At 47.8% G+C, this 27,533-nt stretch overlaps 1 protein-coding gene across 6 annotated transcripts in view; it reads right to left on the minus strand.

Moving 5' to 3' along the window:
* Positions 1-27,533, minus strand: part of TNR (tenascin R) — a 375,512-nt gene that overhangs the window by 272,855 nt on the left and 75,124 nt on the right. For 4 of the 6 annotated variants that reach the window (XM_073356467.1, XM_073356466.1, XM_073356465.1 and 1 more), the window contains exon 1: positions 23,313-23,532. The exons of 1 other annotated variant lie outside the window; for it this stretch is intronic. The gene's annotated coding sequence lies outside the window, so the exon portion shown is untranslated. Of the gene's footprint in view, positions 1-17,621; positions 17,657-23,312; positions 23,533-27,533 lie in introns of those variants that run through there. One more of the 6 variants, XM_073356464.1, reaches the window with a different exon arrangement.

The following is a 27,533-nucleotide window of genomic DNA, read 5'->3' on the forward strand; positions in this document are numbered from 1 at the left end:
CCAAGAGCAGCAGGAACCGGGCGCCGCTTGAGGGGAACCGGGCGGCCTGAGCCCAGGGCACCGACGCTCCCCGCCTGCCCCTGCTGCTGCAGAAGCTCAGGCCACCCGGCACCCTGGTGCAGCAGTAGGATCCCTATCGGGCTGGTGGGTTTGTGTAGATGCAGGACATGGCCTGTATTTAGAAGTCAGTCCTTGCAGAGCACTCTATGGTCCCAAATATTTAAAATTTCATTCAAAAATTCATTGAGTTTTTCAACAAAGAAAACTTTCCCTTTTGTGTCAAATTGTGAATTTTCATTGTGGCAAAATAGAGAAATTTAACTAAAAATGTAGAAAGTTTTCTGCAAAAAATTATCAAGTTCCAAAGTCACGTTGGACAACATTTTGCACAGCTCTACTGAACTGAATAGAGAAGGAATGGAGACTGGAGTCTTGTCCTGATAATGAGTGTCTTTCCTATTGGCTTCAATAGGTTTTGGATCAGGCCCTAAGAATGATTCAGAGTCCTCCCCCCAAGGCATTCAAAAATAGGACAGAGCAGGGTCTTAATTGAAATGAAATGTATTTGATGCCATTTACCCACCTCTGGGAGACAGAAAACCCTGCTCTGACCAAGATGACCATAGCAGGATTTTCAATTTCCCACTGTAGCCATGAATGTCAAGCTACCAACCCTGAAATTAAAGGGACCTCAAGATAAAAATTGCATAGGACAAAACAAATTCCTTTCCTGTGTAACTAATAACCTGAATGATTAAAAATAGAATGGAGCTGGTAAAATTAATTTACCCTTTGATGCTCATTCAGCTTTGATAGTAAAATGAGCTCATTGTTTTCTGAAGCTGGGTCCGGGCATCACTGAAAGCACTTGAGCACCTCCCAGGCATTTACCGGTTACATCTCATAATGCCCCCAGGAGGGAAATATTTCCCCATTTTGCAGTTATGGGGAAGCCGAGCACAGACGTTTATGGTTCACTAAAGGACGCTAGGGTAGAGGGGCTGGCCATAAATTGTGCAACACTTTTTTTTGGCCATTTTCAAGTCCCACCTAGTCCTTGCAACAGTTTAACACTGACCCAAACACAAAATTAAAGGACCCACCCACTCTCTGATGCGTTATGTAATTTATGGACAGCCCTGGTGCCCCATCTCCCACAGCTGCCTGTTACCTGCATAAACATCTGTTCAGATCCACAAATCTGTCCAGATTGTCTAATTAGACAATGATCCTGGTTAAATATCCCACCCTCTCCTTCCCTATTCTGTTTTCACTGAATTTTTAAAAATCATTCAAATGTTTCTAGTCATGTCACCTTCTTACCCCCCATCCCAGGGACCTCTCAAGGTAGGTTTTTTTAGTAACATGACAGCCTGCCAGAAGGGAAGGGTAGTCTTGTAGCTAGGGCATGGGAGTGGGATGCAGCCAATCCCAGGCTCTCCATTGGTGATGCTGACCAAGTCTCTGGAAAATACCACCACTCCCTTTGTCTGCCTCATCTATTTAGATTGCAAAATCTCGGGGGCCAGCACAGTCTCTCACTAGGAGTTTGTGCAGTTCCTGGCACAATGGATTTCTGGTCTCATCTCTGACCTCTAGCTACTACTGCAATCATCATCATCATCATCATCCTCCCTTTAACTTTGCTACACAATCCCTCAGATCAGCTGTGCTTTAGAAGGATTCTCCTCCCATCATCTTTGAGGACCAGGCATGCCCCTCCTACACCCTTTCCCCAAGCCACCCATACAGAACTGCTGGAAGCCCCTGGCACGGGACCATCCCTTGCTGCCTGTGTTTGTGATTTGTTTGCTCCCTTTTTGCAATTTGAAAGCTGGCTGGCCCACTCCCTGGGATTTTAACCTCACCCACTTGCTAGGATAGCCGTAAGTGATTTTAGACGTATGGATGCAGCATTGATTGATCTGCTCTGTGATTGCAGTGCTGCTTGGGTTCCCAGGAGGTGCTCTCCCGATACCTTTCCACAGGATGAGTGGAATCTCTCTTTTCTCTACACACTCTGGTGTCTTGAGTAATTCATGTGCTTTCATGCTTTGATCATATTTCCCCCCTAAACACAAATCAAGACCTTGTATGTGAGTGGTTTTTCTAAGCTTGCCCTGTGACTCTCCAACTGGAGCAATTACGTACTGTCTTATGCTGGATTTTGGGACTGAGTGGGATCATAGTGAAATTTAGGGCACAAGCTGGAGCCCACCACTGCCCAAACTTCACACACACAGCTTTGCTAAAGTAACTTTGTCTTGACCTGCAAGGCCCTGGCTGTCCCAGTATTGGGCCTCAGAGCCCTACCAGTGCAACTTGCTACTGTTGCACTCACTCCTCCTCCAATCATGGCTCACTATCCCAGCCCCATCAGCCTACCTGCAGATGCCACACAGTTCTGAAAAACCCCAAGCACCTCCAGTTTTGTCTGCAAGAACCAAGATAATTGCCACCTGGGCGTGGAAGGAAGCCTAATACCAATGTGCATTGCAATGAAGAATTAGGAGTGAACTCAGACAGCTAGATCCTCAGCTGTGTAAATCATCATCACTCCACTGACTTCAGTGGAGTGATGCCGAGTTACACCAGCCAGAGGTTTTGCCCTTTGCTTCTAACGGCATAAATAGGGAGGGGCAATTCTTCTCTGGAGTTTGAATTTGCAGGAAAGGTGTCAGATGAGAGAGGAAGAAGCTGGATTTGTCTCTGTTACTTGCATTGGCCATTAGCATTTTACACTTCTTTTGTCCTCGTTGCTCAGCCACTTTCCCTCATTTGTTTTTTTAAACAATTTGAATTTTTATTAGGTGCTCAGCTCCTGTCTAACTACCCCCATTTGAATTGCTGACACACAAATCAATAGCAACATGCTCTGGCAGAGTGGATTCCCTGGCATTAGAGATAGCCTCCAAGCTGATTCTTTCGAGATGAAAACGAGTTGAACAAACAGAACAGACAATTTTCTTAAATAAAGCCGCAGCAGCCTCCATGGTTATGCTGCATGGAGCGAGGGTTTAGAGGTATTCTTTCCCTTTTCCTTGTGCTCATTAGACACCATTTCTTCTTTAACCATCTCTCCTCCACTGCAGAGCTATTGAAGAGGGGTTGGGGAAGTACAAACAACTAGCGAACCTGCCTATTATTTAGCAAAGACACCTGAGACTGGCAAAGAGGATTCTGAAGATACAGGAGACTATTAAACCCCATTGTGTCTTACACCCCGACCCTAGCCCCTCGCATATTTGCTGTTGCCATACTGGGTACCTTTGGGGTCATTTGGCTCTCATCATGTCTGAAATGGCCTTCCTTGTGGCATTGTTGTAGGGGAGGGAGCCCACAGCCTCCTCCATCTCTGACATCTTGTACCCAAACACAATAATGCAAGGCCTGAGCCAAAGCCAATAGACTTGATACCCATTGACTTCAATGGATCTCCAGCCCTTCCATCTCCCTTGAGAAACCAGCTTACTTATTCTCTCTCCAGGTGTGTCAACTGGTAACAACTCCTGTGTGTGTGTTTGTTTTCTATGGGAAACTAGTGCAGAGAGATGTGATCTTGAACAGCCAGCTCACTCCACCAACTTACCAGCAGAGAAAGAGCAACACTCAGGAAACTAACTTGGCTTACCTGCCTTCCAGACAAAGGCAGGAGAGAGACTGTTCCCCAGGGACAGCAAGCAGAACCTCAGCTCTCCAGCTCACTAAATTAAGCCGACAAAATACAAATGGGGAGGGGGTAGGAAGAAAGGCAGGGAGTGAGGGTCAGCTCCTGCTTTGCATGTTAATAACTCTGGCTTTTCAGCCTCAGACAATTTTAATAAGAGATTAACTGATATGCAGCTTTTAAAATGCCTATCAACATCTAGATCCAAGCTGCAAAGCCCCTGGATAGGAGAACTCCACTCCCTCCCTCCCTCCCTGGGCAGTAGCTCCTTGCATCTCCACAACAAAAATTCTGAATTCCCACACGCAGAAATTGGGCCAAGTCTTTGTGGCAAAGCTCGGGCTGAGGAATGCTGCTTCTCTGCTAAACACTCATGTGCTCACATCCCACTCCCTGCTTTTTACCTAGCTAGTGTCACTGGCAACTATTAAGAGCACAGGAGACCAGAATATGTCCTGCCCCCCACCACACACACACCCCTACCTTGTTAGCCCCTTGAAGGTTGGGGATTGTTTAATAAATGATCTATATTATGGTAGGTGCCTAGAGACCTGAACCAGCATCAGGGCCCCGCCTATACTATCTGCTGGACAGACAGAGTGAGAAGTGCGCCCCCGGCTAGAGGCTAAACAACATACATAGACAAGGCAGACAAAAGTAGCAACATCCCCATTTTATGGATGGGGAGTGGAAACGCAGAGATGAAGTGACATGGCCACGGTTACATGGGGAATCTGTGACAGAGCCGAGACCGGACTCTAGATCTCCTGAGCCACCCATCGAGTACCTTCACCACAGGCCCATCCTTCCCTTCACAGCTATCCTGAGGTCTAAAATCAGTGTGTGATTTGTACTGAAAGCGGTGCCGTGGCTCAAGCAATTTAAAAAAAAACAAAACCAAAACATTTATAACTGATGTAGCAAGCCCGGAGGTGCCGGGGCTCTGAACTGCCAAGCCCGGAGGTGCCGGGGCTCTGAACTGCCAAGCCCTGGCACAAATTAAACCCAATCTAAAGTAGTGGTATAACCCTCATTTCCTAGAGAGCTGCTGAAACCTTTGGCATGTTGCTGAAGCCAGACAGGGCCCTTTGGAGATTCGTGCTCAGCATCCCGCCCAGAGGGGAGCACTGACTTCCCAGCCTATGAACCAGCTCCTACCTTTCTAAAATGATGACAGCTGGCTGGCTTGTTCCAGACCACCATAGTTCATGAGGAGACGACGCTGGCCTGGGGAATTCAGAGTGCAGCAAAGATGCAGTGAGAAGCGCCATAGTCCAATGGATAAGGTCCCGTTACTCAGGAAACCTGGGTTCTAGTCCCAGCTCTGCCAATGCCCTGCTGTGTGACCTTGGGCAAGTGTTCCAGTTTCCCCTCCTGCCACTTCGTCAGTCTTGCCTCCTTAGAGCATGAGTTCTTTGCGGCAGGGATGCTCCGCTTAGCCCAATGGAGCCTCCAGGTGGGCTATTGTGATATGGCTAGCTAGTAGTCTAGTGTTTGATGGTTTGACAGCCTCAGGGTTGGCAGAAGCAGAAGGCTAGGCAGCTTACACTGCAGGATAAAGTGGCAGAGGGTGAAGCCACTGCACAGCATAGGAAAGCTATGGGGACATAACTAAACATGGGCTAACTGGACATTCCCATCAGCAGGACTCAGACTGTGTACACACATATCACAGTGTAAGTGTTCACAGGGCCAACAGCCTGGGAAATGCCACCGTTCTTACAGCTAAAGGGGCACAGAAAAGCTCAAGCTCCATCATTAACAGACTACATGTACATAGGACAGTGACAGCTGTCTGAGGTCTGAGAACGCGTCCTCCTCTGTCCACATGCCTGAAGCCGAGTGTAGAGCTGATTCAAACTAGCATAGCTGCATGGAGTCAGTACTGACCTACCTCACCTGGGGGTCTGGCCCATTAGCTTTCAACCCCCTGCTTATCATTTCCTTCATGCACCACTCCCCACCTGCTAGCCTTGTGTAGGTGAACCTGAAAGCCCCTCATTTCTCTGCCTGTTGCTGTCAGCAACCTCAGTTACCTCAATCCTTACCCCATGTTCTCTGGGATTCTCCATGCCTCTCCCAGGCCAGGCCTCACCACACCCAGCCCCCTGTTTTGCTCCCTACTGGCCTGTCTCTGACTTACCCCTCTTTGTTGCCACTCCATACTTCTCAGCCATTTAGCCCCCTTATGCTGCTCCCAGCCTGCCCCTGGGCATCTCCTACCTGAACTAGGAGCACCACCCCTTGTACCCCTGCCCCTAAGAGTCTCCTACCACCCTGTCAGCACCACCCCTTGCACCTCTGCCCCTAAGAGTCTCCTACCACCCTGTCAGCACCACCTCTTGCACTCCTCTCCCTGCACCAGCACCCCCAACCTCAAGCTCTACAAAGTCATCATTTGGGGGCCCGACTCATGAGACAATTTTTAAGCCAGAGATTTTTCTTTTTAAAAGCAATTGGAGGTTCTTTTCCATTTGCCTTGCGGTTACTGAGCCTTTAGGCTGCACTTGCTTTGCACTTTCGAGCTTTTCTCTGCAACTGCGAGGGCTAGAAACTCACTTAAAAATATAAAGCTGAGATTTTTCACTCAAACTCACCAGTGCAGGAACCGGGGCTTTAAGAAATGCACCAAAATAATTACCAAACTCATGAACAAATCACAAGAGCTGGCACACCGCTTCATCCTCTCAGCAGCTCCACAAAACCACTCCCCTTTCACTGTCTGCAACGTTTGGCTCCTCTTACGCCACTCACTTCTTGCTTCCACCATGTCCTTCCCAGTGGGAAGTCCTCTAGACACAACAAGGTGCTCAAATACTGCAGTCACGGGGCTGTAGAGGTGGACGGATAAATAAGACAGGGCCAACTGTACAGCAGAGACCAGAGTTTGTGTAAAGCCCATATCAAAGTGCACTGGCTTTCATTTCTGCTGCCTTCTGTGGGTTGGTAGAATAAAAGTTTTATGATTTTTATAAGCCTTCTATAAAGTTTGAATTTGGCCATAACATTGAAATAGCCCTCCACAAACCACAGCATGCTCCCACATACAGAGCTCTTACATCATCATCTGTTGCAGCCGCATTCAGCAGCATCATGGACCATCAAGCCTAAGCTTCCACCTTATGCCTCACTCTGTATTGGATACATAACCCCGTATAAGGGGAGCATAGTCCATCGTGTACTAGGACACTGAGATATGGCCACCTCTGAGGATTGCGAACAACCAGGCAAATTTAAGCTAACTTTAGCTGTGAATGAAAACAGAGAGTTTAGAATTATTTGCTTTTTAAATCCTTTTTTTTTTTTTTTTTTGTAAAAGTCTCTAGGGAGAGCAGAGCATTTCTCAGTGACACCTTCATTCCCTATCACACCTGGAGACCCCTCCGTCACTCTCCTCCCAGAGGGGTTTGCTTTAATCATTATGTGCACTTGTGTACATAGAAAGGATATGCCCACGTGCTGTGGCCTGGAAATGCAGACAGACACACACTGGATGTCTATTGATCTCTGTCTGCTGTAGAGATACAAATGAAGCCTTTTGCTTTTTACGGCAACTTTCAGCCACATTAAACTTCATTTCTACATCTGTAAACATAGATGGCTTTGAATGGGAGGTTTGATTGTGGAGTTTACAAGTTCCATCTATCTTGGTTAGAGATGCCGTTCTGGGCAACAGACAGCACTTTTATTGGGCACCTGTGCTGCTGTCCCTTTAAGTTTTTCACACTGTACTTTAATCACACTTCCAGCTCTTTGGTGTCAGCTGGCCACTGGGGGCAGAGTGATATCCTTATGAATGCTCACTCCAAGAGCTCACTTCTCTCTGAGTTTTGAAAGCCAGTGGGGGCAGGGGAAAGGAAAAGAATCTTGTAACATCACCTGACCCAATATCCACACCTCTTTGCTACTTTACCAGCCAAGGTTAAACCTTGATATTTACAAACTGGCAGGAAGGTCTCCATCGACACTTAAACAGGCAGGGCTGACAAAACTAACTTATTAAAGTGTATGTTTTACTGAAATCCATTTAGGCGAACACAGAATACACAAGTACTGCTGTTCCCTGCACCGCAGTGTTTACAATGCCTCACATGGCAGGCTCCAGCCTTGCTCGCTCTCTCTGGATGCATTTGCTGGAGATAAATTCACAGTAATCTATATAAACTCCAGGCTTTGACATCGCAAAGCATCACAAAATTCAGACAATTACTGGGCCCCACCAGGAGGCTGCTGAGAGAGGTTGTTCTAACGGAAAACATCACTGTAAAGTAAGGATGATGGTTTTGAAATAAAACCCAGAGTCAGAATTAGAAGAGAGGGGAAGCGAGAAAGATCAAATTGAAGAGCATAAAGACCAGCTTGACCCTACGTTGAGAGAGCAACATCTAGTACAGACCCAGTGGGGGCAAATCTGGTTAAGTTTAGCATCAGGGTAGGGCACTGGTTAGTTGTATTAAAATGCCATTTCCAGACAATTAGCTGGGGCCAAATAGCATCAAAGGCAGCCTAAGCTATAGCATAAAGGAAATGTAGTAGGCGAGCATACTCATACCAAAGAGGTATGAAAAGCCAACCAGTTTAGGCTTATTAAAGCCCCAGAGATATGGAAATATCAGCCAGAGATATGAAATATCAGCCTTGTTAGTGCCAAGGAGACCTAGAATACCAGCCAGCCAGGCCGGGTATATAGAATACCAGCCAAGCCACACTATTCATGCCAGGGAGATATAAAATGCCAGCCAACCCAGACCATTAAATACCAGCTGAGAGACATAAAATACCAGCTGTGAATTAATGCCAAGGAGGACTAAACCAAGCCTCATGAATAAGCAATAATCACTGGTCGTAGGAAGAAGCTGCTGGAAAGCCAATGCAAAGGGATGCAGTGAGTGACAATGCTCATGAATGAAGCAGCAGCATGGCTAAGTGCCCGATTCTGCCACGCTTATTGATGTCAAGCAGCAGCTTCATCTGCCACCTTCATTCAGCGGGAGTAGCTGTGGAGAAGGGCAGTGTTCCACATGTGTTAAAGCTGGCAGAACCGTGCCCTGAAGAACGCAGTTGCAGAGGGAAGCTGGGCTGCCCATTGCTCCCCTCAGGGATTATAAACACGTGTCAGGGCATCCCATTGTTCAGCCATTGACCCGGCAAGTGACATTGGGAGCCATCCGTTCCAATGACGAAGGGAACTCGGCAACCTTTCTGCCTGCCTTTAAAATGATGGATGGGTAGATTAGGCATTGTTCCTGGTACCTTTGGAAACCTCTCTGGCTGGCAGTCCCAGCAGCATCAGCACAGAAACCTGTATGTGTCTGCACCCAGCTGGTTGGTTCACATAAGTTAAATGCTGTTACAAGTTGGTATTTTGCTCAGTTACCTGTTGCATTTTGTGGCAACATGGCCACATACCCTAGACGGCAGAAAGGAATATCATGGATTCAGACAGTTGACGTAGGATGTGCCTTGTGTATTTCAAAGGGAAGGTACAGCGGAAGTTTGAAAACATCTTAGCCCCGAAGTTCACTGTCTCCTGCATTGACAGGGATCAAAGGTTGCTCATAACTTCGAATGAAACTTTTCATATTTAGAATTTGGTGCCCATGAGCCCCTCTAAAATTGCCTCTCTTCCTCTTGGGGCTCACAAAGGGATGTGGTCTCAGTGTTATGCCTCAAATTCCAGTCACACAACTCTCACTAGACAGACTTCCTCTAAGCCCACCAGATGAGTTCCCATTTACCTCCCCCAAGAGGAAGGACCCCCCTCCCCAAAATCAGACAGTTGGACACGATCAGCTATGCCCTGCAGTGCCACCTACTACTTTGCCTCAGACTCACTGCTCCATCCAGGAATCCTCTGATCATGGAACCCAGATCCTGCATGTAATTGCCTTAATGTTTGGCCCCTTGTGATGTCAAGCTAAGTAGGGAAAGGGAAGCCTCAACATGTCTGAGTTCTGACTGGGACTCAAGCCAATGCATGGTAAACTCAGGCATAGCTCCAGAGCTGACAGGAGAAGTCTGGCTTCATGGGGAATAAACTGACTTCTCTCTTTCCCAGTGCTACATGGATAAACTTAAGTAGGATAAACTCTTTCTGGACAAATACTCCTCTTCTCCAGTCAGCCAGATTCCAGGGGTAAGGTCCTGGAGCTCGAGGCCTTTTGGGCAGTGGCAAAGACCACCACTTTGCTGCTGGGCAACACTACTTCTGTTGCATCTTAATGTACAGAAATGGAACTATTAATGGATTATTTATATATACTGACAGTAATGGGATTCCCACCAACAGGGCAACTGCTCATAGTCAGATTAGTATCTCGTGTATTGCAAATGCCCTTCCCTGAATGAAAAGCCCACAGGCCACCAGCTGCTCAGGTCTATGGTGATGAACTGATAAGACAGTACAACAGCAGACAGCTCTAACCCGGTACAGCTTGGTCCCTCCTTGAGGTAACCAGCTAATCTCACACAGGTTCCCACATGCTGAACAGCCACACTGCAAGTGAAGAGACTTAGCAGGAGGCTTGGTGGCCTGTAGTGAGTTATTTCATGTAGTTTTAATGCTATGTCTGCACTGGTCTATGTGACTAACTCCCACCTTTGCAGGGACAACTCTATGGCCTGAACTCCTTAGTTTGTCTTGAAATGAGACAGAGGGGATCATCCCTCAAGCAGGATAGTCAAAGGATTCTTAAACTACAACAAAAGCTGATTGAAACGACCACTGTTGGGGCTGGGTAGAGACAGTCTTTAACTAGAGGTCAAATTAGACTGTATGGGACACTATGTGATTGCTTTAAGTCAGGGCATTCCTATGTAAAAGGGAAATCATGTGAGAGACTATCAGAAGAAAACAATTATAGAGCAACAGGTACAAATGGCAACTATGCAGGAGGACATAAATTACAGAAAGGGAAGTTATGAAGTATAGCTAGAATGGTAGATTGTGAGGGAATCGTGCTACTGGAAGAGACTGAGTTGCTTCTGTCTCTGCTAGAATCCATCAGACATGGATGGATTGTGTGTCAGAGAGAACGTGTCTCCCTTTGTCCTTTTATTCTCTCCATGAACCTTCCAATAAGGGACTAGAGGAAAGAATGATCTACCCCCTTGGCTCATATAAATACATCGAGCTTCTAGTGCGTTCTGCCTGACATACGACAGCATGGCAGCTAGCGCTGCGTAGTTTGGGGATGATGTGATACCAATTCTATCATCAGGTGGGTGGATTCTCTACTATCCTTGGGGAGTGCTGATCACCATCCCTTCACCTTTCAAGTACGTAAGAGCCAGCAAGTGTAGCGATCACTTCGAGCTAGCTCCACAGCAGAGTTAGGCCCTACATGCCCAGTTAAAACCATTGTGGGGGTGTTGGGATATGGGATAGTGGTGTGTGAGAGTCATGCTGGTCCCACCTGATTCCAGCCTTGTCTACTCCAGGATTTTAGCCACTGGCATAGCTGCAGCAGTGCAAGACACACCTGAGGTCATAGGCATCTGTGCCAGTCACACTGTGTCAGAGAATGGCATGTCATACTTGGGGTTTTCCACTACTGCAGCGATAAGAGCTCAATCCCCAAACAGGCTAAACCACACAGCAGCACTGTAAGTCATGAAAAGAAAAGGAGTACTTGTGGCACCTTAGAGACTAACCAATTTATTTGAGCATAAGCTTTCATGAGCTACAGCTCACTTCATCGGATGCATACTGTTGAAAGTGTAGAAGATCTTTTTATATACACAAAGCATGAAAAAATACCTCCCCTCACCCCACTCTCCTGCTGGTAATAGCTTATCTAAAGTGACCACTCTCCTTACAATGTGTATGATAACCAAGTTGGGCGATTTCCAGCACAAATCCAGGGTTTAAGAAGAACGTCGGGGGGGGGGGAGGAAAAAACAAGGGGAAATAGGTTACCTTGCATAATGACTTAGCCACTCCCAGTCTCTATTCAAGCCTAAGTTAATTGTATCCAATTTGCAAATGAATTCCAATTCAACAGTTTCTTGCTGGAGTCTGGATTTAAAGTTTTTTTTTTGTAATATCGCAACTTTCATGTCTGTAATTGCGTGACCAGAGAGATTGAAGTGTTCTCCGACTGGTTTATGAATGTTATAATTCTTGACATCTGACCACACCACACGATCCATCGTCTACAGCCAAGCTCTGCGATACAACCGCATTTGCTCCAACCCCTCAGACAGAGACAAACACCTACAAGATCTCTATCAAGCATTCTTACAACTACAATACCCACCTGCGGAAGTGAAGAAACAGATTGATAGAGCCAGAAGAGCTCCCAGAAGTTACCTACTACAGGACAGGCCTAACAAAGAAAATAACAGAACGCCACTAGCTGTCACCTTCAGCCCCCAACTAAAAGCCCTCCAACGCATTATTAAGGATCTACAACCTATCCTGAAGGATGACCCAACACTCTCACAAATCTTGGGAGACAGGCCAGTCCTTGCCTACAGACAGCCCCCCAACCTGAAGCAAATACTCACCAGCAACCACATACCACACAACGGAACCACTAACCCAGGAACCTATCCTTACAACAAAGCCCGTTGCCAACTGTGTCCACATATCTATTCAGGGGACACCATCACAGGGCCTAACAACATCAGCCACACTATAAGAGGCTCGTTCATCTGCACATCCACCAATGTGATATATGCCATCATGTGCCAGCAATGCCCCTCTGCCATGTACATTGGTCAAACCGGACATTCTCTACATAAAAGAATAAATGGACACAAATCAGATGTCAAGAATTATAACATTCATAAACCAGTCGGAGAACACTTCAATCTCTCTGGTCACGCGATTACAGACATGAAAGTTGCGATATTACAACAAAAAAAACTTCAAATCCAGACTCCAGCGAGAAACTGTTGAATTGGAATTCATTTGCAAATTGGATACAATTAACTTAGGCTTGAATAGAGACTGGGAGTGGCTAAGTCATTATGCAAGGTAACCTATTTCCCCTTAAAAAGAAAAGGAGTACTTGTGGCACCTTAGAGACTAACCAATTTATTTGAGCATGAGCTTTCGTGAGCTACAGCTCACTTCATCGGATGCATACCGTGGAAACTGCAGCAGACTTTATATACACACAGAGAATATGAAACAATACCTCCTCCCACCCCACTGTCCTGCTGGTAATAGCTTATCTAAAGTGATCATGCACATTGTAGGGAGAGTGGTCACTTTGGATGAGCTATTACCAGCAGGATAGTGAGTTTGTGTGTGTGGTTTTTGGGAGGGGGGTGAGAGAACCTGGATTTGTGCAGGAAATGGCCCAACTTGATTATCATGCACATTGTGTAGAGAGTTGTCACTTTGGATGGGCTATCACCAGCAGGAGAGTGAATTTGTGTGGGGGGGTGGAGGGTGAGAAAACCTGGATTTGTGCTGGAAATGGCCCAACTTGATGATCACTTTAGATAAGCTATTACCAGCAGGACAGTGGGGTGGGAGGAGGTATTGTTTCATATTCTCTGTGTGTATATAAAGTCTGCTGCAGTTTCCACGGTATGCATCCGATGAAGTGAGCTGTAGCTCACGAAAGCTCATGCTCAAATAAATTGCTTAGTCTCTAAGGTGCCACAAGTACTCCTTTTCTTTTTGTGAATACAGATTAACACGGCTGTTACTCTGAAACCTGTCATTATGCAAGGCACTGCATTTAGCCGTATGGAGTGGAAATCTATCAACTACATGAAAAAACTTGTACAGATACAGACAGACATCATCTTCCTTTCCAAATGCAAACAGATGGACATCGTACCAAAAGGACTGAAGGTAAAAAGTCCATTACAATCTACATACCACACAGACTATGCTGACAGCTTGTGCCACACGCTCTCAAAGAAACTGCGGAATCACCTGATCAACATCCTCTACAGCAAACAGGGAAAGATTAAGAATGAGCTCTCAAAAATGGATACTCTCATAAAAAACCAACCTTCCACACAAACTTCCTCGTGGCTGGATTTTACTAAAACTAGACAAGCCATTTACAACACACACTTTGCTTCTCTACAAAAGAAAAAGGACACTAAACTTTCTAAACTACTACGTGCTACAAGGGGCCACAGCAATGGTTCCCTCAACCCACCTAGCAATATTGTTAACCTATCCAACTATACTCTCAGCCCAGCAGAAGCAGCTGTTCTATCTCGGGGCCTCTCCTTCTGCCCCTCCACCCCCACGAACATGATACAGTTCTGTGGTGACCTAGAATCCTATTTTTGACGTCTCCGACTCAAGGAATATTTCCAAAATACCTCTGAACAACATACTAATCCACAGAGGTCTCCCTACCAACACTACAGAAAGAGGGATTCTAGGAGGACTCCTCCTGAAGGTCGAAACAGCAGACTGGACTTCTACATAGAGTGCTTCCGCCGACGTGCACAGGCTGAAATTGTGGAAAAGCAGCATCACTTGCCCCATAACCTCAGCCATGCGGAACGCAATGCCATCCACAGCCTCAGAAACAACTCTGACATCATAATCAAAAAGGCTGACAAAGGAGGTGCTGTCGTCATCATGAATAGGTCAGAATATGAACAAGAGGCTGCTCGGCAGCTCTCCAACACGAGTTTCTACAAGCCATTACCCTATGATCCCACTGAGAGTTACCAAAAGCAACTACAGCATTTGCTCAAGAAACTTCCTGAAAAAGCACAAGATCAAATCCGCACAGACACACCCCTAGAACCCCGACCTGGGATATTCTATCTACTACCCAAGATCCATAAACCTGGAAATCCTGGGCGCCCCATCATCTCAGGCATTGGCACCCTGACAACAGGATTGTCTGGCTATGTAGACTCCCTCCTCAGGCCCTACACTACCAGCACTCCCAGCTACCTTCAAGACACCACTGACTTCCTGAGAAAACTTCAATCCATCGGTGATCTTCCTGATAACACCATCCTGGCCACTATGGATGTAGAAGCCCTCTACACCAACATTCCACACAAAGATGGACTACAAGCCGTCAAGAACACTATCCCCGATAATGTCACGGCTAACCTGGTGGCTGAACTTTGTGACTTTGTCCTTACCCATAACTATTTTACATTTGGGGACAATGTATACCTTCAGATCAGCGGCACTGCTATGGGCACCCGCATGGCCCCACAGTATGCCAACATTTTTATGGCTGATTTAGAACAACGCTTCCTCAGCTCTCGTCCCCTAAAGCCCCTACTCTACTTGCGCTATATTGATGACATCTTCATCATCTGGACCCATGGAAAAGAAGCCCTTGAGGAATTCCACCATGATTTCAACACTTTCCATCCCACCATCAACCTCAGCCTGGTCCAGTCCACACAAGAGATCCACTTCCTGGACACTACAGTGCTAATAAACAATGGTCACATAAACACCACCCTATACCGGAAACCTACTGACCGCTATTCCTACCTGCATGCCTCCAGCTTTCACCCTAACCACACCACACGATCCATCGTCTACAGCCAAGCTCTGCGATACAACCGCATTTGCTCCAACCCCTCAGACAGAGACAAACACCTACAAGATCTCTGTCAAGCTTTCTTACAACTACAATACCCACCTGCGGAAGTAAAGAAACAGATTGATAGAGCCAGAAGAGTTCCCAGAAGTTACCTACTACAGGACAGGCCTAACAAAGAAAATAACAGAACGCCACTAGCCGTCACCTTCAGCCCCCAACTAAAACCCCTCCAACGCATTATTAAGGATCTACAACCTATCCTGAAGGATGACCCAACACTCTCACAAATCTTGGGAGACAGGCCAGTCCTTGCCTACAGACAGCCCCGCAACCTGAAGCAAATACTCACCAACAACTACATACCACACAACAGAACCACTAACCCAGGAACTTATCCTTGCAACAAAGCCCGTTGCCAATTGTGCCCACATATCTATTCAGGGGACACCATCACAGGGCCTAATAACATCAGCCACACTATCAGAGGCTCGTTCACCTGCACATCCACCAATGTGATATATGCCATCATGTGCCAGCAATGCCCCTCTGCCATTGACATTGGTCAAACTGGACAGTCTCTACATAAAAGAATAAATGGACACAAATCAGATGTCAAGAATTATAACATTCATAAACCAGTCGGAGAACACTTCAATCTCTCTGGTCACGCAATCACAGACATGAAGGTCGCTATCTTAAAACAAAAAAACTTCAAATCCAGACTCCAGCGAAAAACTGCTGAATTGGAATTCATTTGCAAATTGGATACTATTAATTTAGGCTTAAATAGAGACTGGGAGTGGCTAAGTCATTATGCAAGGTAGCCTATTTCCCCTTGTTTTTTCCTACCCCCCCCCCCGCCCAGATGTTCTGGTTTAACTTGGATTTAAACTTGGAGAGTGGTCAATTTGGATGAGCTATTACCAGCAGGAGAGTGAGTTTGTGTGTGTATGGGGGTGGGGGGGTGAGAAAACCCGGATTTGTGCTGGAAATGGCCCACCTTGATTATCATGCACATTGTGTAGAGAGTGGTCACTTTGGATGAGCTATTACCAGCAGGATAGTGAGTTTTTGTGTGTGGTTTTTGGGAGGGGGGTGAGGGGGTGAGAGAACCTGGATTTGTGCTGGAAATGGCCCACCTTGATTATCATGCACATTGTGTAGAGAGTTGTCACTTTGGATGGGCTATCACCAGCAGGAGAGTGAATTTGTGTGCGGGGGTGGAGGGTGGGAAAACCTGGATTTGTGCTGGAAATGGCCCAACTTGATGATCACTTTAGATAAGCTATTACCAGCAGGACAGTGGGGTGGGAGGAGGTATTGTTTCATATTCTCTGTGTGTATATAAAGTCTGCTGCAGTTTCCACGGTATGCATCCGATGAAGTGAGCTGTAGCTCACGAAAGCTCATGCTCAAATAAATTGGTTAGTCTCTAAGGTGCCACAAGTACTCCTTTTCTTTTTGTGAATACAGACTAACACGGCTGTTACTCTGAAACCTATTTCCCCTTGTTTTTTCCTCCCCTCGCCGTTCTTGTTAAACCCTGGATTTGTGCTGGAAATCACCCAACTTGATTATCATACACATTGGAAGGAGAGTGGTCACTTTAGATAAGCTATTACCAGCAGGAGAGTGGGTTTGTGTGTGTGTGGGGGGGGGGGGGTGTGTGTGAGAAAACCTGGATTTGTGCTGGAAATGGCCCAACTTGATTATCATACACATTGTAAGGAGAGTGATCACTTTAGATAAGCTATTACCAACAGGAGAGTGGGGTGGGGGGAGGTGTTTTTTCATGCTTTGTGTGTATAAAAAGTTCTTCTACACTTTCCACAGTATGCATCCGATGAAGTGAGCTGTAGCTCACGAAAGCTTATGCTCAAATAAATTGGTTAGTCTCTAAGGTGCCACAAGTACTCCTTTTCTTTTTACGAATACAGACTAACACGGCTGTTATTCTGAAACTGTAAGTCATGTCACTCCAGGTGTTTCCACCAATGCAGCTACACCTGTAGGCAAAATCCCATTGTGACCAGGCACATGTCTTCTCTCTTTGGGGGAGCAGCATCCAATGAAGTTGACATTTAATTTCTCATTACAGACACAATTAAAGAAAAAAGGGATTACAAATTAATACTGTATCACGTCACAAAGTGCCTCAGCTCCTGCATGCTGGGTTTCCTCTCTCTTCTGCTTGGGCAGTTTCATCAATTAATTGACTTCTTTCACCATCTAATTTATGATTACTTTATGTTTGCTTATATAATATGCTTCAAGCCCTGCTTTATACCCTACACAGTTACACCGCTAATGATCCCTCTCACACTGTGTTTATTGCATTTTGCTACCTAGTCAAGAAAGATTCAGACACAAAAGTAACAAGAGGACTGGTGATCAGTCGTAGAGCCCCTTCACTTCTCAGTCACCTGCCCCAGAGCAGCAGTGAGTGAAGTTCTTACCCTGTAGTGGCCTGTGTGCAAGGATCTCGCGTCCCGCATGCCAGCTGGTTCTAATTCACACCCTCATTGGCATTCCAAGACAACAGGCCAAGGATTGAGTGGCCTGTGGAGAGTGGGGATTGAGACATGTTAGTAGAGGGAACCCGTGCACTCCCCTTGCCTGCCCTGTAGGTGGTCTGGGGACTGAAATGAGGCCTGGTCCATGCATAGATTTTGCACTGGTATTAGCATTCAGCTTAGGGGTGTTATAGTTTAGTGATCTAGTTAGACTGGCATAAGCCCTAGGGTGGACACTGTTATACTAGTATAAGTGTGCATTATACCAGTATAGCTTAGTCCCCTTCCCATTCAGGAACAGCTATACCAGTATAAGAACATTTAGACCCATATAATAGCATCCACACTACAGAGGCTGCACTGCTTTAACTATAGGAGTACTATGGTATAACTTGTTGGTGGGGCAAGGTCTCAGGTGGACTTTGTTCTCCAGGGTTCATGGTGGTACCTCTCACCATCCCTGAATTCATTTTGAACAATAATCCACAAACATCTGCCTCCCCCTACAATGGGCCCAAATGGAGGATCCAGTATGCGGGGACACAACCATTAGTCCTACTGGAAACAGAATGCTGTGGGCTTTCTTCTTGCCTTGTAAGTAGCTCTTTCCACAGCCCCCCTTCCTGCTCTGTTATTTTTGATGTGAAGAAGGTTAAGGAACAAGCCTGAGGGGGGGTTGGGTAGAACTTTGGGACTAAACTGAGTGACGACTCTCCAAACGTTGCACCCACAACAAGCAAATGGCCACAGCTGCAGATTGAGGGTGGAGTGGTTGGACTTCAAAGGGCATGGAGGTTTTACAGTGAAAACAACAACAAAATCTAAAACCATCACTCCCCCAAGAATACTTTATTTGGGTCACTCCAGGTACAGAGTGGATTGGGCAATTTAACTTTTCTGGAAAAGCTAGAGCTGCATCTGGGGGTGGAGACCTCAGTCCAGGTTTCAGTACACTGAAACATCCAAGAGCTTGACTACACTAGGGAGGGTTTTCTGGTATATTTATTTCAGCAAACCCCCTAGACGAGGCACAGCTTATATCAGCAAAACAGTTCTAGTGCTTGTATAGCTTATGCCAGTTCCCCACACGAAATAAACTATACTAGTGAAAAGGCTCCTAGACTAGGGCTTCAGATGGCATAGCTACATAGATTAGGGGGTGATATTTAGTGGTAAGTATACTGCCCTCGGGGATAAACTCAGCCTAGAGCCTTTCCATAGGGGTCTGGATTGGCACAGTCACCTGCACATGGAAGGCAGCATTGTGCTGCTAGCTGAAGAACCTCAGCATTGTATGGTTGCACTTCTACAGCACCTTCCATCCAAGGGTTGCAAAGCCCTCTACAAGCCTTAATGAGCCCCCCTGTGTGAGGCAGGTAGATTAGAAAGAGGGCAATGATACCACACATTCAAGGGGAGATTGGAGCAGAGACATTAAGGGCCTGATTCTCAGAGGTTCTGGACTCCACTGTAAAGTGGTGAAAGAGTTTGGAATCAGGCCTTTACAAGGCCTAGCCTAAAGTCACACAGGAAGTCAGGGCCCAAAAGTCCTTCCTCCCACTGCGGTGCTTTAGCCACTAGCCCATACTCCTTTGCATGTCAAAGAGCCAGCAGAATCTGTAGCTAGCAGGGTCAGGATAGGGCTGAGTTTTCTTCTTTGCCCTGGATCTCAGAGCTTTGAGTATTCCACTTCCCAGCCCCATTCTAACCTAGGTCTTCTCCCTTACGCCTCCAGGCTTGTGCCCAGACCCCATCACTACATTGCTAAGATAACCAAAGCAAAGGAAGAGCAGATGGGACCCACCTTTCACCTTCATAGGCCCTATGAGAGTGACATACTCTGCAATCCTGAGTATGCCACTCCTGAGCTCAGCAGAAAGCACTGCCTTTAATTATCTGGACCAGGAAGCAACCTTTCTGTCTCAGAAGCTGAGGTGCTGCCCATAAGGCAAACCCAGGCACTGCAAGCAGGAAACAGGACCGGCAGTTGAACCTGTTTTCCCACATGCCAATGCAGGGTGCTGCCCACTAGGTAGCAGGCTGTCCTCATCAGGAAAGAATTTGCTTTGAAAGAAGAACAGGCAACTCCCTGAGAGTGGTGCTGGAGCCTGCTGCCTTGTGCACACAACTGGCAGCAGCCAGGCAAGCTTCTCCCCCTCTGCCCCGGAGGGACTGCCTCTAGGCACTCAGCCCCCAGCATTTGGCGCCTCTGGTGAAATTGCCAAGTAGGGCGCCAGCTGCAAGGGTGGTTTGTGCAATAAAGAGACCTAACCACTAGAAACGGCAGTAAGGCACCCAAACTCATTGCCCATAGATCACCAAGCAGTGTCATATGCTGCTGATTTGGACCAGATTATAGCTGGGGACCTGGGGTCCAAAAAGCTCTTCACTGCGTTTTGTTTCCAGTTTCTTTGATTAAGTCTTTCTTATTTCTCAGCAGTTATGCAGGGGACCAAGATCACAAAGGCCAAGTAAACGGGCTTGGCCCAGGAGGTCACTGCAGGATTGGACAGGGCAACATCAGCCTTTCTTACAGCATTAGTTTTGGCTAGTGCATCCACAGTCATGGGCCCACATGCCCAATCCATGGACCTCTCTTGGCCTAGCCAGCTGCTCTTTATGCTCCACATGGTTACAGTAGAAGCTGCTGGGAAATGCTGCTCTCCAGCATGAAGGGAGAGCAGCCCTAAAGCAATTCAGACAGAAGATCTTCCTAAATAACTCTTTACAAGTTGACGGCACAAATGGAGCTCAGAAGGCCACTACGTCCACCACTTAATTCCCAGTTCTGCTGATCATCTGCTTCAGAAACTCAAGTCCTGCGCTGAGCCCCCAGCCCAAAGGTAGGGTAAGTTTAGGAGCAGGAACTCCAAATTTCTTGCAGCAAATTGACATGTTGGTTCAATAGAACTGTGTGTTTAATCCCCAATATCCTAATGAACAAACAGACTGGAGGCCACATTCTGCCAAGGCTGCAGAGCTAGCTGCAGTGTTTATCCATCGCCAGAGTTTATGTTTCCCTGTCTGTTTGTCCTTGCCCAGTCTTTACGTGCATGCATTAAACTGCTGCTTCCCTGCCCAGCGATATAACTCATGCATGTTACCCATCCAGTGCTGGAAGAGCCATGAGGACAGAGCAATCAGAAAGGTGTCCAAAAAATCCAAGGGTAAAACAGACATTCCTTTAGTAATACAGGCCCTGGTAAGCTAGCTGGCAAATGCAGAGACAGGGAACTGCCTTGTTCCCAGAGAGCAAGGCGCTGTCAAGCCCTGAAAGCTGGCCCACAAACAGAAAGAGCTTCAGAGTTCGTTATTCCTTTCATTTGGAATTTATTTTGTTTTATATTTCCCATGAATTTATCAGTGATTATTTAAAGTTATAAAAGGGGGTGGAAATCAGTACCAAAAAACCAAAAAAAAACCAAAAAAACACTTTACAGTTTTCTGGGTAACTATTGGGTCAATACTGGGGGACAGGAGTACAAAAAAGCAGCATTTAGAGAAATGTAAAAGCAGTTGAATGCTGTGGTTTCTTTAATGAGCTGTATATTAGCTGTATGTACACTTACAAATACACATATGTATCTTCCACTGCATTGCCTTAGTTTAAAAGCCACATATTTACACTTAGACTAACATTAACACAACAGATCTACCTACGGTAATGTACTGGATTTTCTTAATAATCAATACATTCCTGTACTTGAGGGGGTTCAAATTTGGGACAGAAAACAAGTCAAAACCAAACAATAGCTTTTGTAAAACCCAGGGATTTTTCAGTTAAAATAAAGAATCGTTAAAAACTGAAAACAAATGGCCTTAGTTCTCCCCCCGCAGCACATGGTCCCTGAATAGGGTTGGGAGACAGCTATTAAATATACAGGAGATCTCTGTCTAAAGCGGTGCAAGAAGAAGGTGCAGCCGCCAGAGGGGAAGAAATACTCCTTCCTAGTCCTCTGCCACACTGGGCCTAATTCTCCCCAGCCCTACTGCAGGCTGTTTGCATGAGATCTTTAAGCAGGGATGTACTTTCCACAGGGGAGAACAGAAAAATAAAACCAGACTGAAACCTCTGCAGTACCCAGCACCTGGGACCAAGCTCTCCGATTCTCCAGTAAGCATCTTACACTGGGCCCCATTCCTCCCCGTTAAAAGTTGTAACCGGTAATTGTGAATGGAGTGCATTTAATTCATTTGTGTGTGGGAAACGCCCAAATCTCCACTTCAGCCAACCCTCCCCATCCCCTCTTCATGGGAAACCTACAAGAAGCCTGCAAAATGAGAGCTGTGTTACACAGCAAGGAAAACCAAATCAGCTAAACTTCCTGAGTGTCAATTTCAGGCACTTCAGACTCACTTCCAGGGACAGCTCTAGGGGTAGTCAAGCCAGGCAGGTGTCCCCTGGAATGGCCAGAGTTCAGATGAGAAGAAAAGAGGGACAAATTCACCAAAGGGCTCACTCAGTGTTCTTGTCCAGGTTTGTCAGTTGCATCCATGTCTTTCCTCCTTGGGTCCCATCCACCCCATCCCTCATTCTACTATCTGCACCCAGGTTCTGGCTTCCCCTCTAAAATCAGTGAGGTCTTACTGTATCCCCAAGTGCTTCACAAAATATCAGGCCAGATCCTCAGCTGATGTGAATCAATTTAGCTCCATTGACTTTGCTGGAAAACTGCTGATTTACATCAGTGTATGATCTGGCCCAAACAACATACCAAAAAAACAAAAACAAAAAAACCCAAACCCTTTGCCTACCCCCATCTGCAGGCAGTTCTTCGGTGGAAGGTGGCAGCTGTGTAAGGAATATCACCCTACAGTTAGGGCAAAAAGCAAAGAGCACCCTATCTAGGGGGAAATGCAGGGGAATTTAAGGAAACAAACTTTAGCTCTCCAAGTTGGAACATCGGGGTTCTCAGAAGCATGGGATGTTCAGTGACCCCAATCCGTGGGGACCTCCACATGGCACTTCCCTGAGCCCAGTGCCCCACACCATACTGGGGGGCTGGGTCCCCAGACTCAGAGGGGAGCACGGCACCCCCACCGGCCCTTCCCAGGAGGGGCTCTGGAGGTGGGAAAGCAGGCGGCGCAGGAGGGAACGCGGTCAGGTAAGAGCCTTGCCATTGGGGGCTCGCCGTGGCTAGGGACTGAACTACAGCGCACAGAGGAACCGAGCTTGTCCCGGACGGTGTCCAATGAAGGCCTGGCCCGGCCGCCTTGGCATGCAGGAGGGAGCATTTCCCCAGGGCGAGCGCGGTGGAGACTCTTTGCAGAGAAGCGCACCCAGCCTTGCAACTCCCCCCTCAGGCCCCACCACTTGCCAAATCGGCCCCTCGCTAGCCATCACCGAGCCACTGAGGGCCCGATCCTCAGCGAGCACCCCCAGCAGCCTCCGCCCTGCGCCGCCCCGGGCAGGGACACTCCACTTGTGGCATCCCCTTTCGGCCAGGTTGCGTGGCTGGTCCGCCAGGGGGAACCCGGGGCTCGACCCCCCCCCGCCCCAACCGCGCTGTGCCAGGAGCTCCCCGGCTCGCCCTCGGGCGGGGCTGCACCCAGCGCACGGGGCTGGCAGCGAGGCCGGCTCCCGGCAGCGCTCTCCGTGGTGCTGAAAACCAGCGGGGGCCGCCGCGGACTTACCGGCAGCAGCTGCAGCCAGGCTCCGGTGCTCCGCGGTGCCGGCTCCCCCGCGCCCCTCTCCTCCCGCGGGGACAGCAAGTCGGGCGGCCAGCTCCGGCGGCGGCAGGTGCCCTGGGGATCGGCGGCTCCCAGCTCCAGCCGGCTGCCCCTGCTCAGCCTGCCGGCGCGCAGCGCAGAGCCCCGGCGCAGGCTGCGGCGGAGGGCGCCCGCGATGGCTCGGCTGTGGCTGGCTCTGGCTTAAATTTCAGCAGCATGGCTTCCCCCCCCCCGCCCCACTCCCTGCCCGCCCCCCGCCGCCTCTCCCGGCCTGGCCCCGCACGCAGCCCCCTAGCGGGCACGGGGGGAGCCTGCACCGGCCCCGGCCGAGCCAGCGCCAGGAGGGAGCCTGGGGCAGGGACTGGCGCTGGGGGATGCCCCCCGACACCCCCGTTTGGGAGCCATCCGTGGGTCCCCCCAGCGCGGGGAGGGGAAGAGAAGCGCCTGGGTTTGGACAAGGGCTTGGGGAACAGCTCCCCGGGCACTCCCGGAATAAGGGGGCTTAGGGGGGGAAGAGCCCGCTCAGGACTCCCTGCAGCCGTGTGATGGGGTCTCTAAGGCGGCTGGGAACGAGTCTGTGTCCGGCAGACGGCCACCATCACTACACAGGGCACACGCCCCTGGGAGCTGGGACCAGCCCCCCTCGGCCGCCAAAGGCCCGCTCCCGATTGAGGCGAACAAGATCTGTCTCGTAGCTACAGTTAAGCATCAGACCCTCCACTCCTGCTACATCACCAGCCTGGGACCTGGATTGGATTCCTGGCTCTTCCACAGGTTTCCTATGAGACATTGGGGTAAACTGCTTAAGCTGCCTCGCGAGTTCCCAGCTGTAAAATGGGGACACCGCCTCCTACTTCCCAGGGGCCTTAAGAGGCTAGAATCCATGATCGTGAGCTGCTCAGACACTGCCCGTGAAGTCCAGCTGGATACAGGTAGGTTCCTTCCCCTCTGTGTGGGCCAGCCAGTAGAGAAGCCCCAGCAATGCACAAAGCTTGTAGGCGACTAGCAACCCAAGGTGCCTGAAGGCAACATGAGAGCAAGTGAACCCCCTCCCCGCACACTGATCTTCCAGGTGACCTGGGCCAAAAGTCGTATCTTATTTTCCTTCCCATCTGCCATTTCAAGTTCCTTTTACATTTAGCAACTGCTCTCATAAATCACTATGGAGTAGAGCTCGGGAAATTTTTCTATCCAAATCTTTTAACAAGAAATGCCCCCCAGATTCAGCAACAAACATTGTGAATTTGTGCCAATTTTGAAAAAAAAACATTTAAACCAAGACAAGAGTTGAAATGTTTCATTGACATTTTCAAAATTAACACCTTGATTTTTCCATTCAAAAATGACGACTTTTCAGTTTGACGTTTCCTTCCATTTTATTTTTCAACATGCTGAAGTTAAACAATGCTCAAATTTAAAAAAAATGTTTGGGGTCAAATCATATATAATTTTCAGAATTGCCAATGACCCAAATAATTCAGGATTCACCTGGCTGTTCTACAGAGTCTTGCACTCGCACCCACTGAAGCCAATGGAAACACCATTAACACTGATCTGTGCCGGATCACGACTTGTGCCATTGAAAAGCTGGGAGACTCCATGGCTTCAGGTAATATAAATGATTAGCTTTAAATACAGAAATCCCCAAGATACTGCTCCCCGGGGGCCTAATTCAAAGCCTACTGGCAGCTCACGAAAGCTCATGCTCTAATAAATTAGTTAGTCTCTAAGGTGCCACAAGTCCTCCTTTTCCATTTGATTTCAATGGATCAGGCCCTAAAATGTTCAGTTTAAATTATTTGATTTCCATCTTTCTGCCCCCACCCAAGCTAATAATACACTATAGAATCAGGAAAACTGAAATTCTCAGCATGATAAAGCACGTCTCGTCCCAGTGGACATGAGAATTTGGACTTTCAGCCAAATGGGGAAAAGTTTTGAAGTCTCAAAAATTCTCAGGATGTGAAAACTGTTCCCCACCCAGCACTAGGACCGTGGGCAGGACACCGGACTTTTCTTTCCTCTCTCACCCTTTGTTTTGTGAGTGTTCTTCGGGGCGGGGACTATGCATATGCACAACACCCAGCCCAATAGGACCCAGCTCTCAGCTGAGGCCCCTTACCAGTACTGTAACCACTAATGGCCTGCTTTGCCAGAGGAAAGGAAAGGCTGCCCAACAGCAAGGTGGAGCATCTCAGTTGGTTTGGAAGGAGGCTTTTACTACGGGCCAGTTGCCAGCAATGCCCAGCTGTGAGCTGCCTGCTGTGCATCTTCACACCTCATTGCAACAGGAAATTCCCTGCAACGCTCCCCCTGTACACGACCCTGAGGGTTTTATGCATGCGGCCCTGTAAACAAACAGCAACAGAACAGCAGCTAGTGGCTGCGGCAATTAGGAAAATCATGTTTAAGGCAGAATCAATCAGCTGAATGAGGTAGTTCAGGTCTCGCTAGGCAAACACCCCAGCAAGTGAGTTAAGAAGGAAGTCACTTCTTCACTAGCACAAAACAAGCAGGACACAAGAGTCTCTGTGATCACAACTCCTCGTTCAGTTTGCTGGGAGGTTTCCAGTCACAGCAGCCAGTTTCTTCCACATCTGCCCAACTGGGCAGAAGAATCAGTGGAAACCAGTTTCCACCCCTAACCCCAGAAAACACCAATTTTTAATTCCCCTGGACAGAATGCAGTCTGGCACTTAAAGCAGGGACTGGGCCTCAGGACACCTGGGTTCTGTTGCCAGCTCTTCCAATGTCCAAGATCTTGAATAAGTCCCTTAGTCTCAGTGAACTGATCTGTAAAATGGGGTTAATCAGGCTAAACTCACCAGACTAGACTAGTTACAGAGAGGAAGCATTGATCTTGGGCCTCCAAAGATCAGCATTCTAGTGACTGAGTAACTGTTGTGGTTCCTCACCTGAAAGATGGGGATTATACATTTTCCTCCCTCACACATTTACAGTGTAAGATCTTTGGGGCAGAGACAGTCTTACCTTGTGCCTAGCACTGCTAGGACCTTGGCAGTACTATTTTAGTAGCACCTAATGCTGTTTTTAAAAGAGCTTGGTTAGGTTTTTAAAGGCTTGGAAAATACTGTGTGTTCCCAATGAGAACTATGCAGTGTCCACCACAGACAGCTCCTGTGGAACACACCCTATGTTTTACCTGGGGCAGAGTGTATACTGGGGCAGGACAGCCTTAGGGTAGGCAGCTGGGAGGGGGATTCCCAGCACAGCTTGACAGACACATACTAGCTCTGCTCAAGATAGCAGTTTTGCCACTGAGACAGCAGCAGAGGATCAGGCTAGCCCCCTGCATACATCCCCAGAAGGGTCAGTTGGGCTTGTACTGGGCAAGCATGGGCTAGCTACCCATGGCCACACTGCTTCTTTTCATGCACTAGCTCGATCAGGGCTGGCACAATGTCTATTCATGCCAGGAAGTGCCCTTGCAGCTGCAGTGTAGATGTACCCTTAGTCACTTCCCACAGACCATCAGCAGAGCTAAGTGTATTGAACAAAGCTGCTAATTCTTTTAGCTCAACCATGAGGCTTAGAGTACTAATTATAAGCTCCCAGTAACCTGTGACTTAACAGTCAGTGCTTTGGCAAGCACTTCTTTACTCAGAAAAGTCACTTGGTTGGCAGCTGCCTTGGACACACACAGTTGTGACAAGTGCAAAGCAGGGAGGTGAGGCCTCTGCTGCCCCCTCTCTAGAGATCTGTGAAGATGGCAATCTGGACACCATGTTCCTCCAGTCCCAGACTAGACAATAAGAGGTTAAACAGGAGCCAGTGGAATGAGCAGCTTCCCTAGCTGAGCAGAGAGATGTTCTCACATGAGCTCACTCAGACATGTTCCATCACGGAGGGCCTTGGTACAAGGCACGGTACATAAAGCCAGCTTAGCACACACTCTCCCTCACAGACAGAGACACAGCCAGCTCTGAAGCTCCCAGCCAAACAGCTGAGGGTCACAAGTGTTCAATCCAATGGATGGGTGCCATTCTGTAGACAGCAGTGGCTGCATAAATACATGACTGTGGTCAGCGGCCAAGCACATACAGTCAGACTTGGCACATCTTGTCCCTCACACACAGGCTCCCATCTAGTGAATTAAAGGAACAGATCCACGTATTCAGTGGATACAGAGGACTTTTTGAGCAGAACAGCCTTGTTTTAGGAGTA

The sequence above is a fragment of the Lepidochelys kempii genome, chromosome 8 (genome assembly GCF_965140265.1).
Source record: "Lepidochelys kempii isolate rLepKem1 chromosome 8, rLepKem1.hap2, whole genome shotgun sequence".
Taxonomy (NCBI): domain Eukaryota; kingdom Metazoa; phylum Chordata; order Testudines; family Cheloniidae; genus Lepidochelys; species Lepidochelys kempii.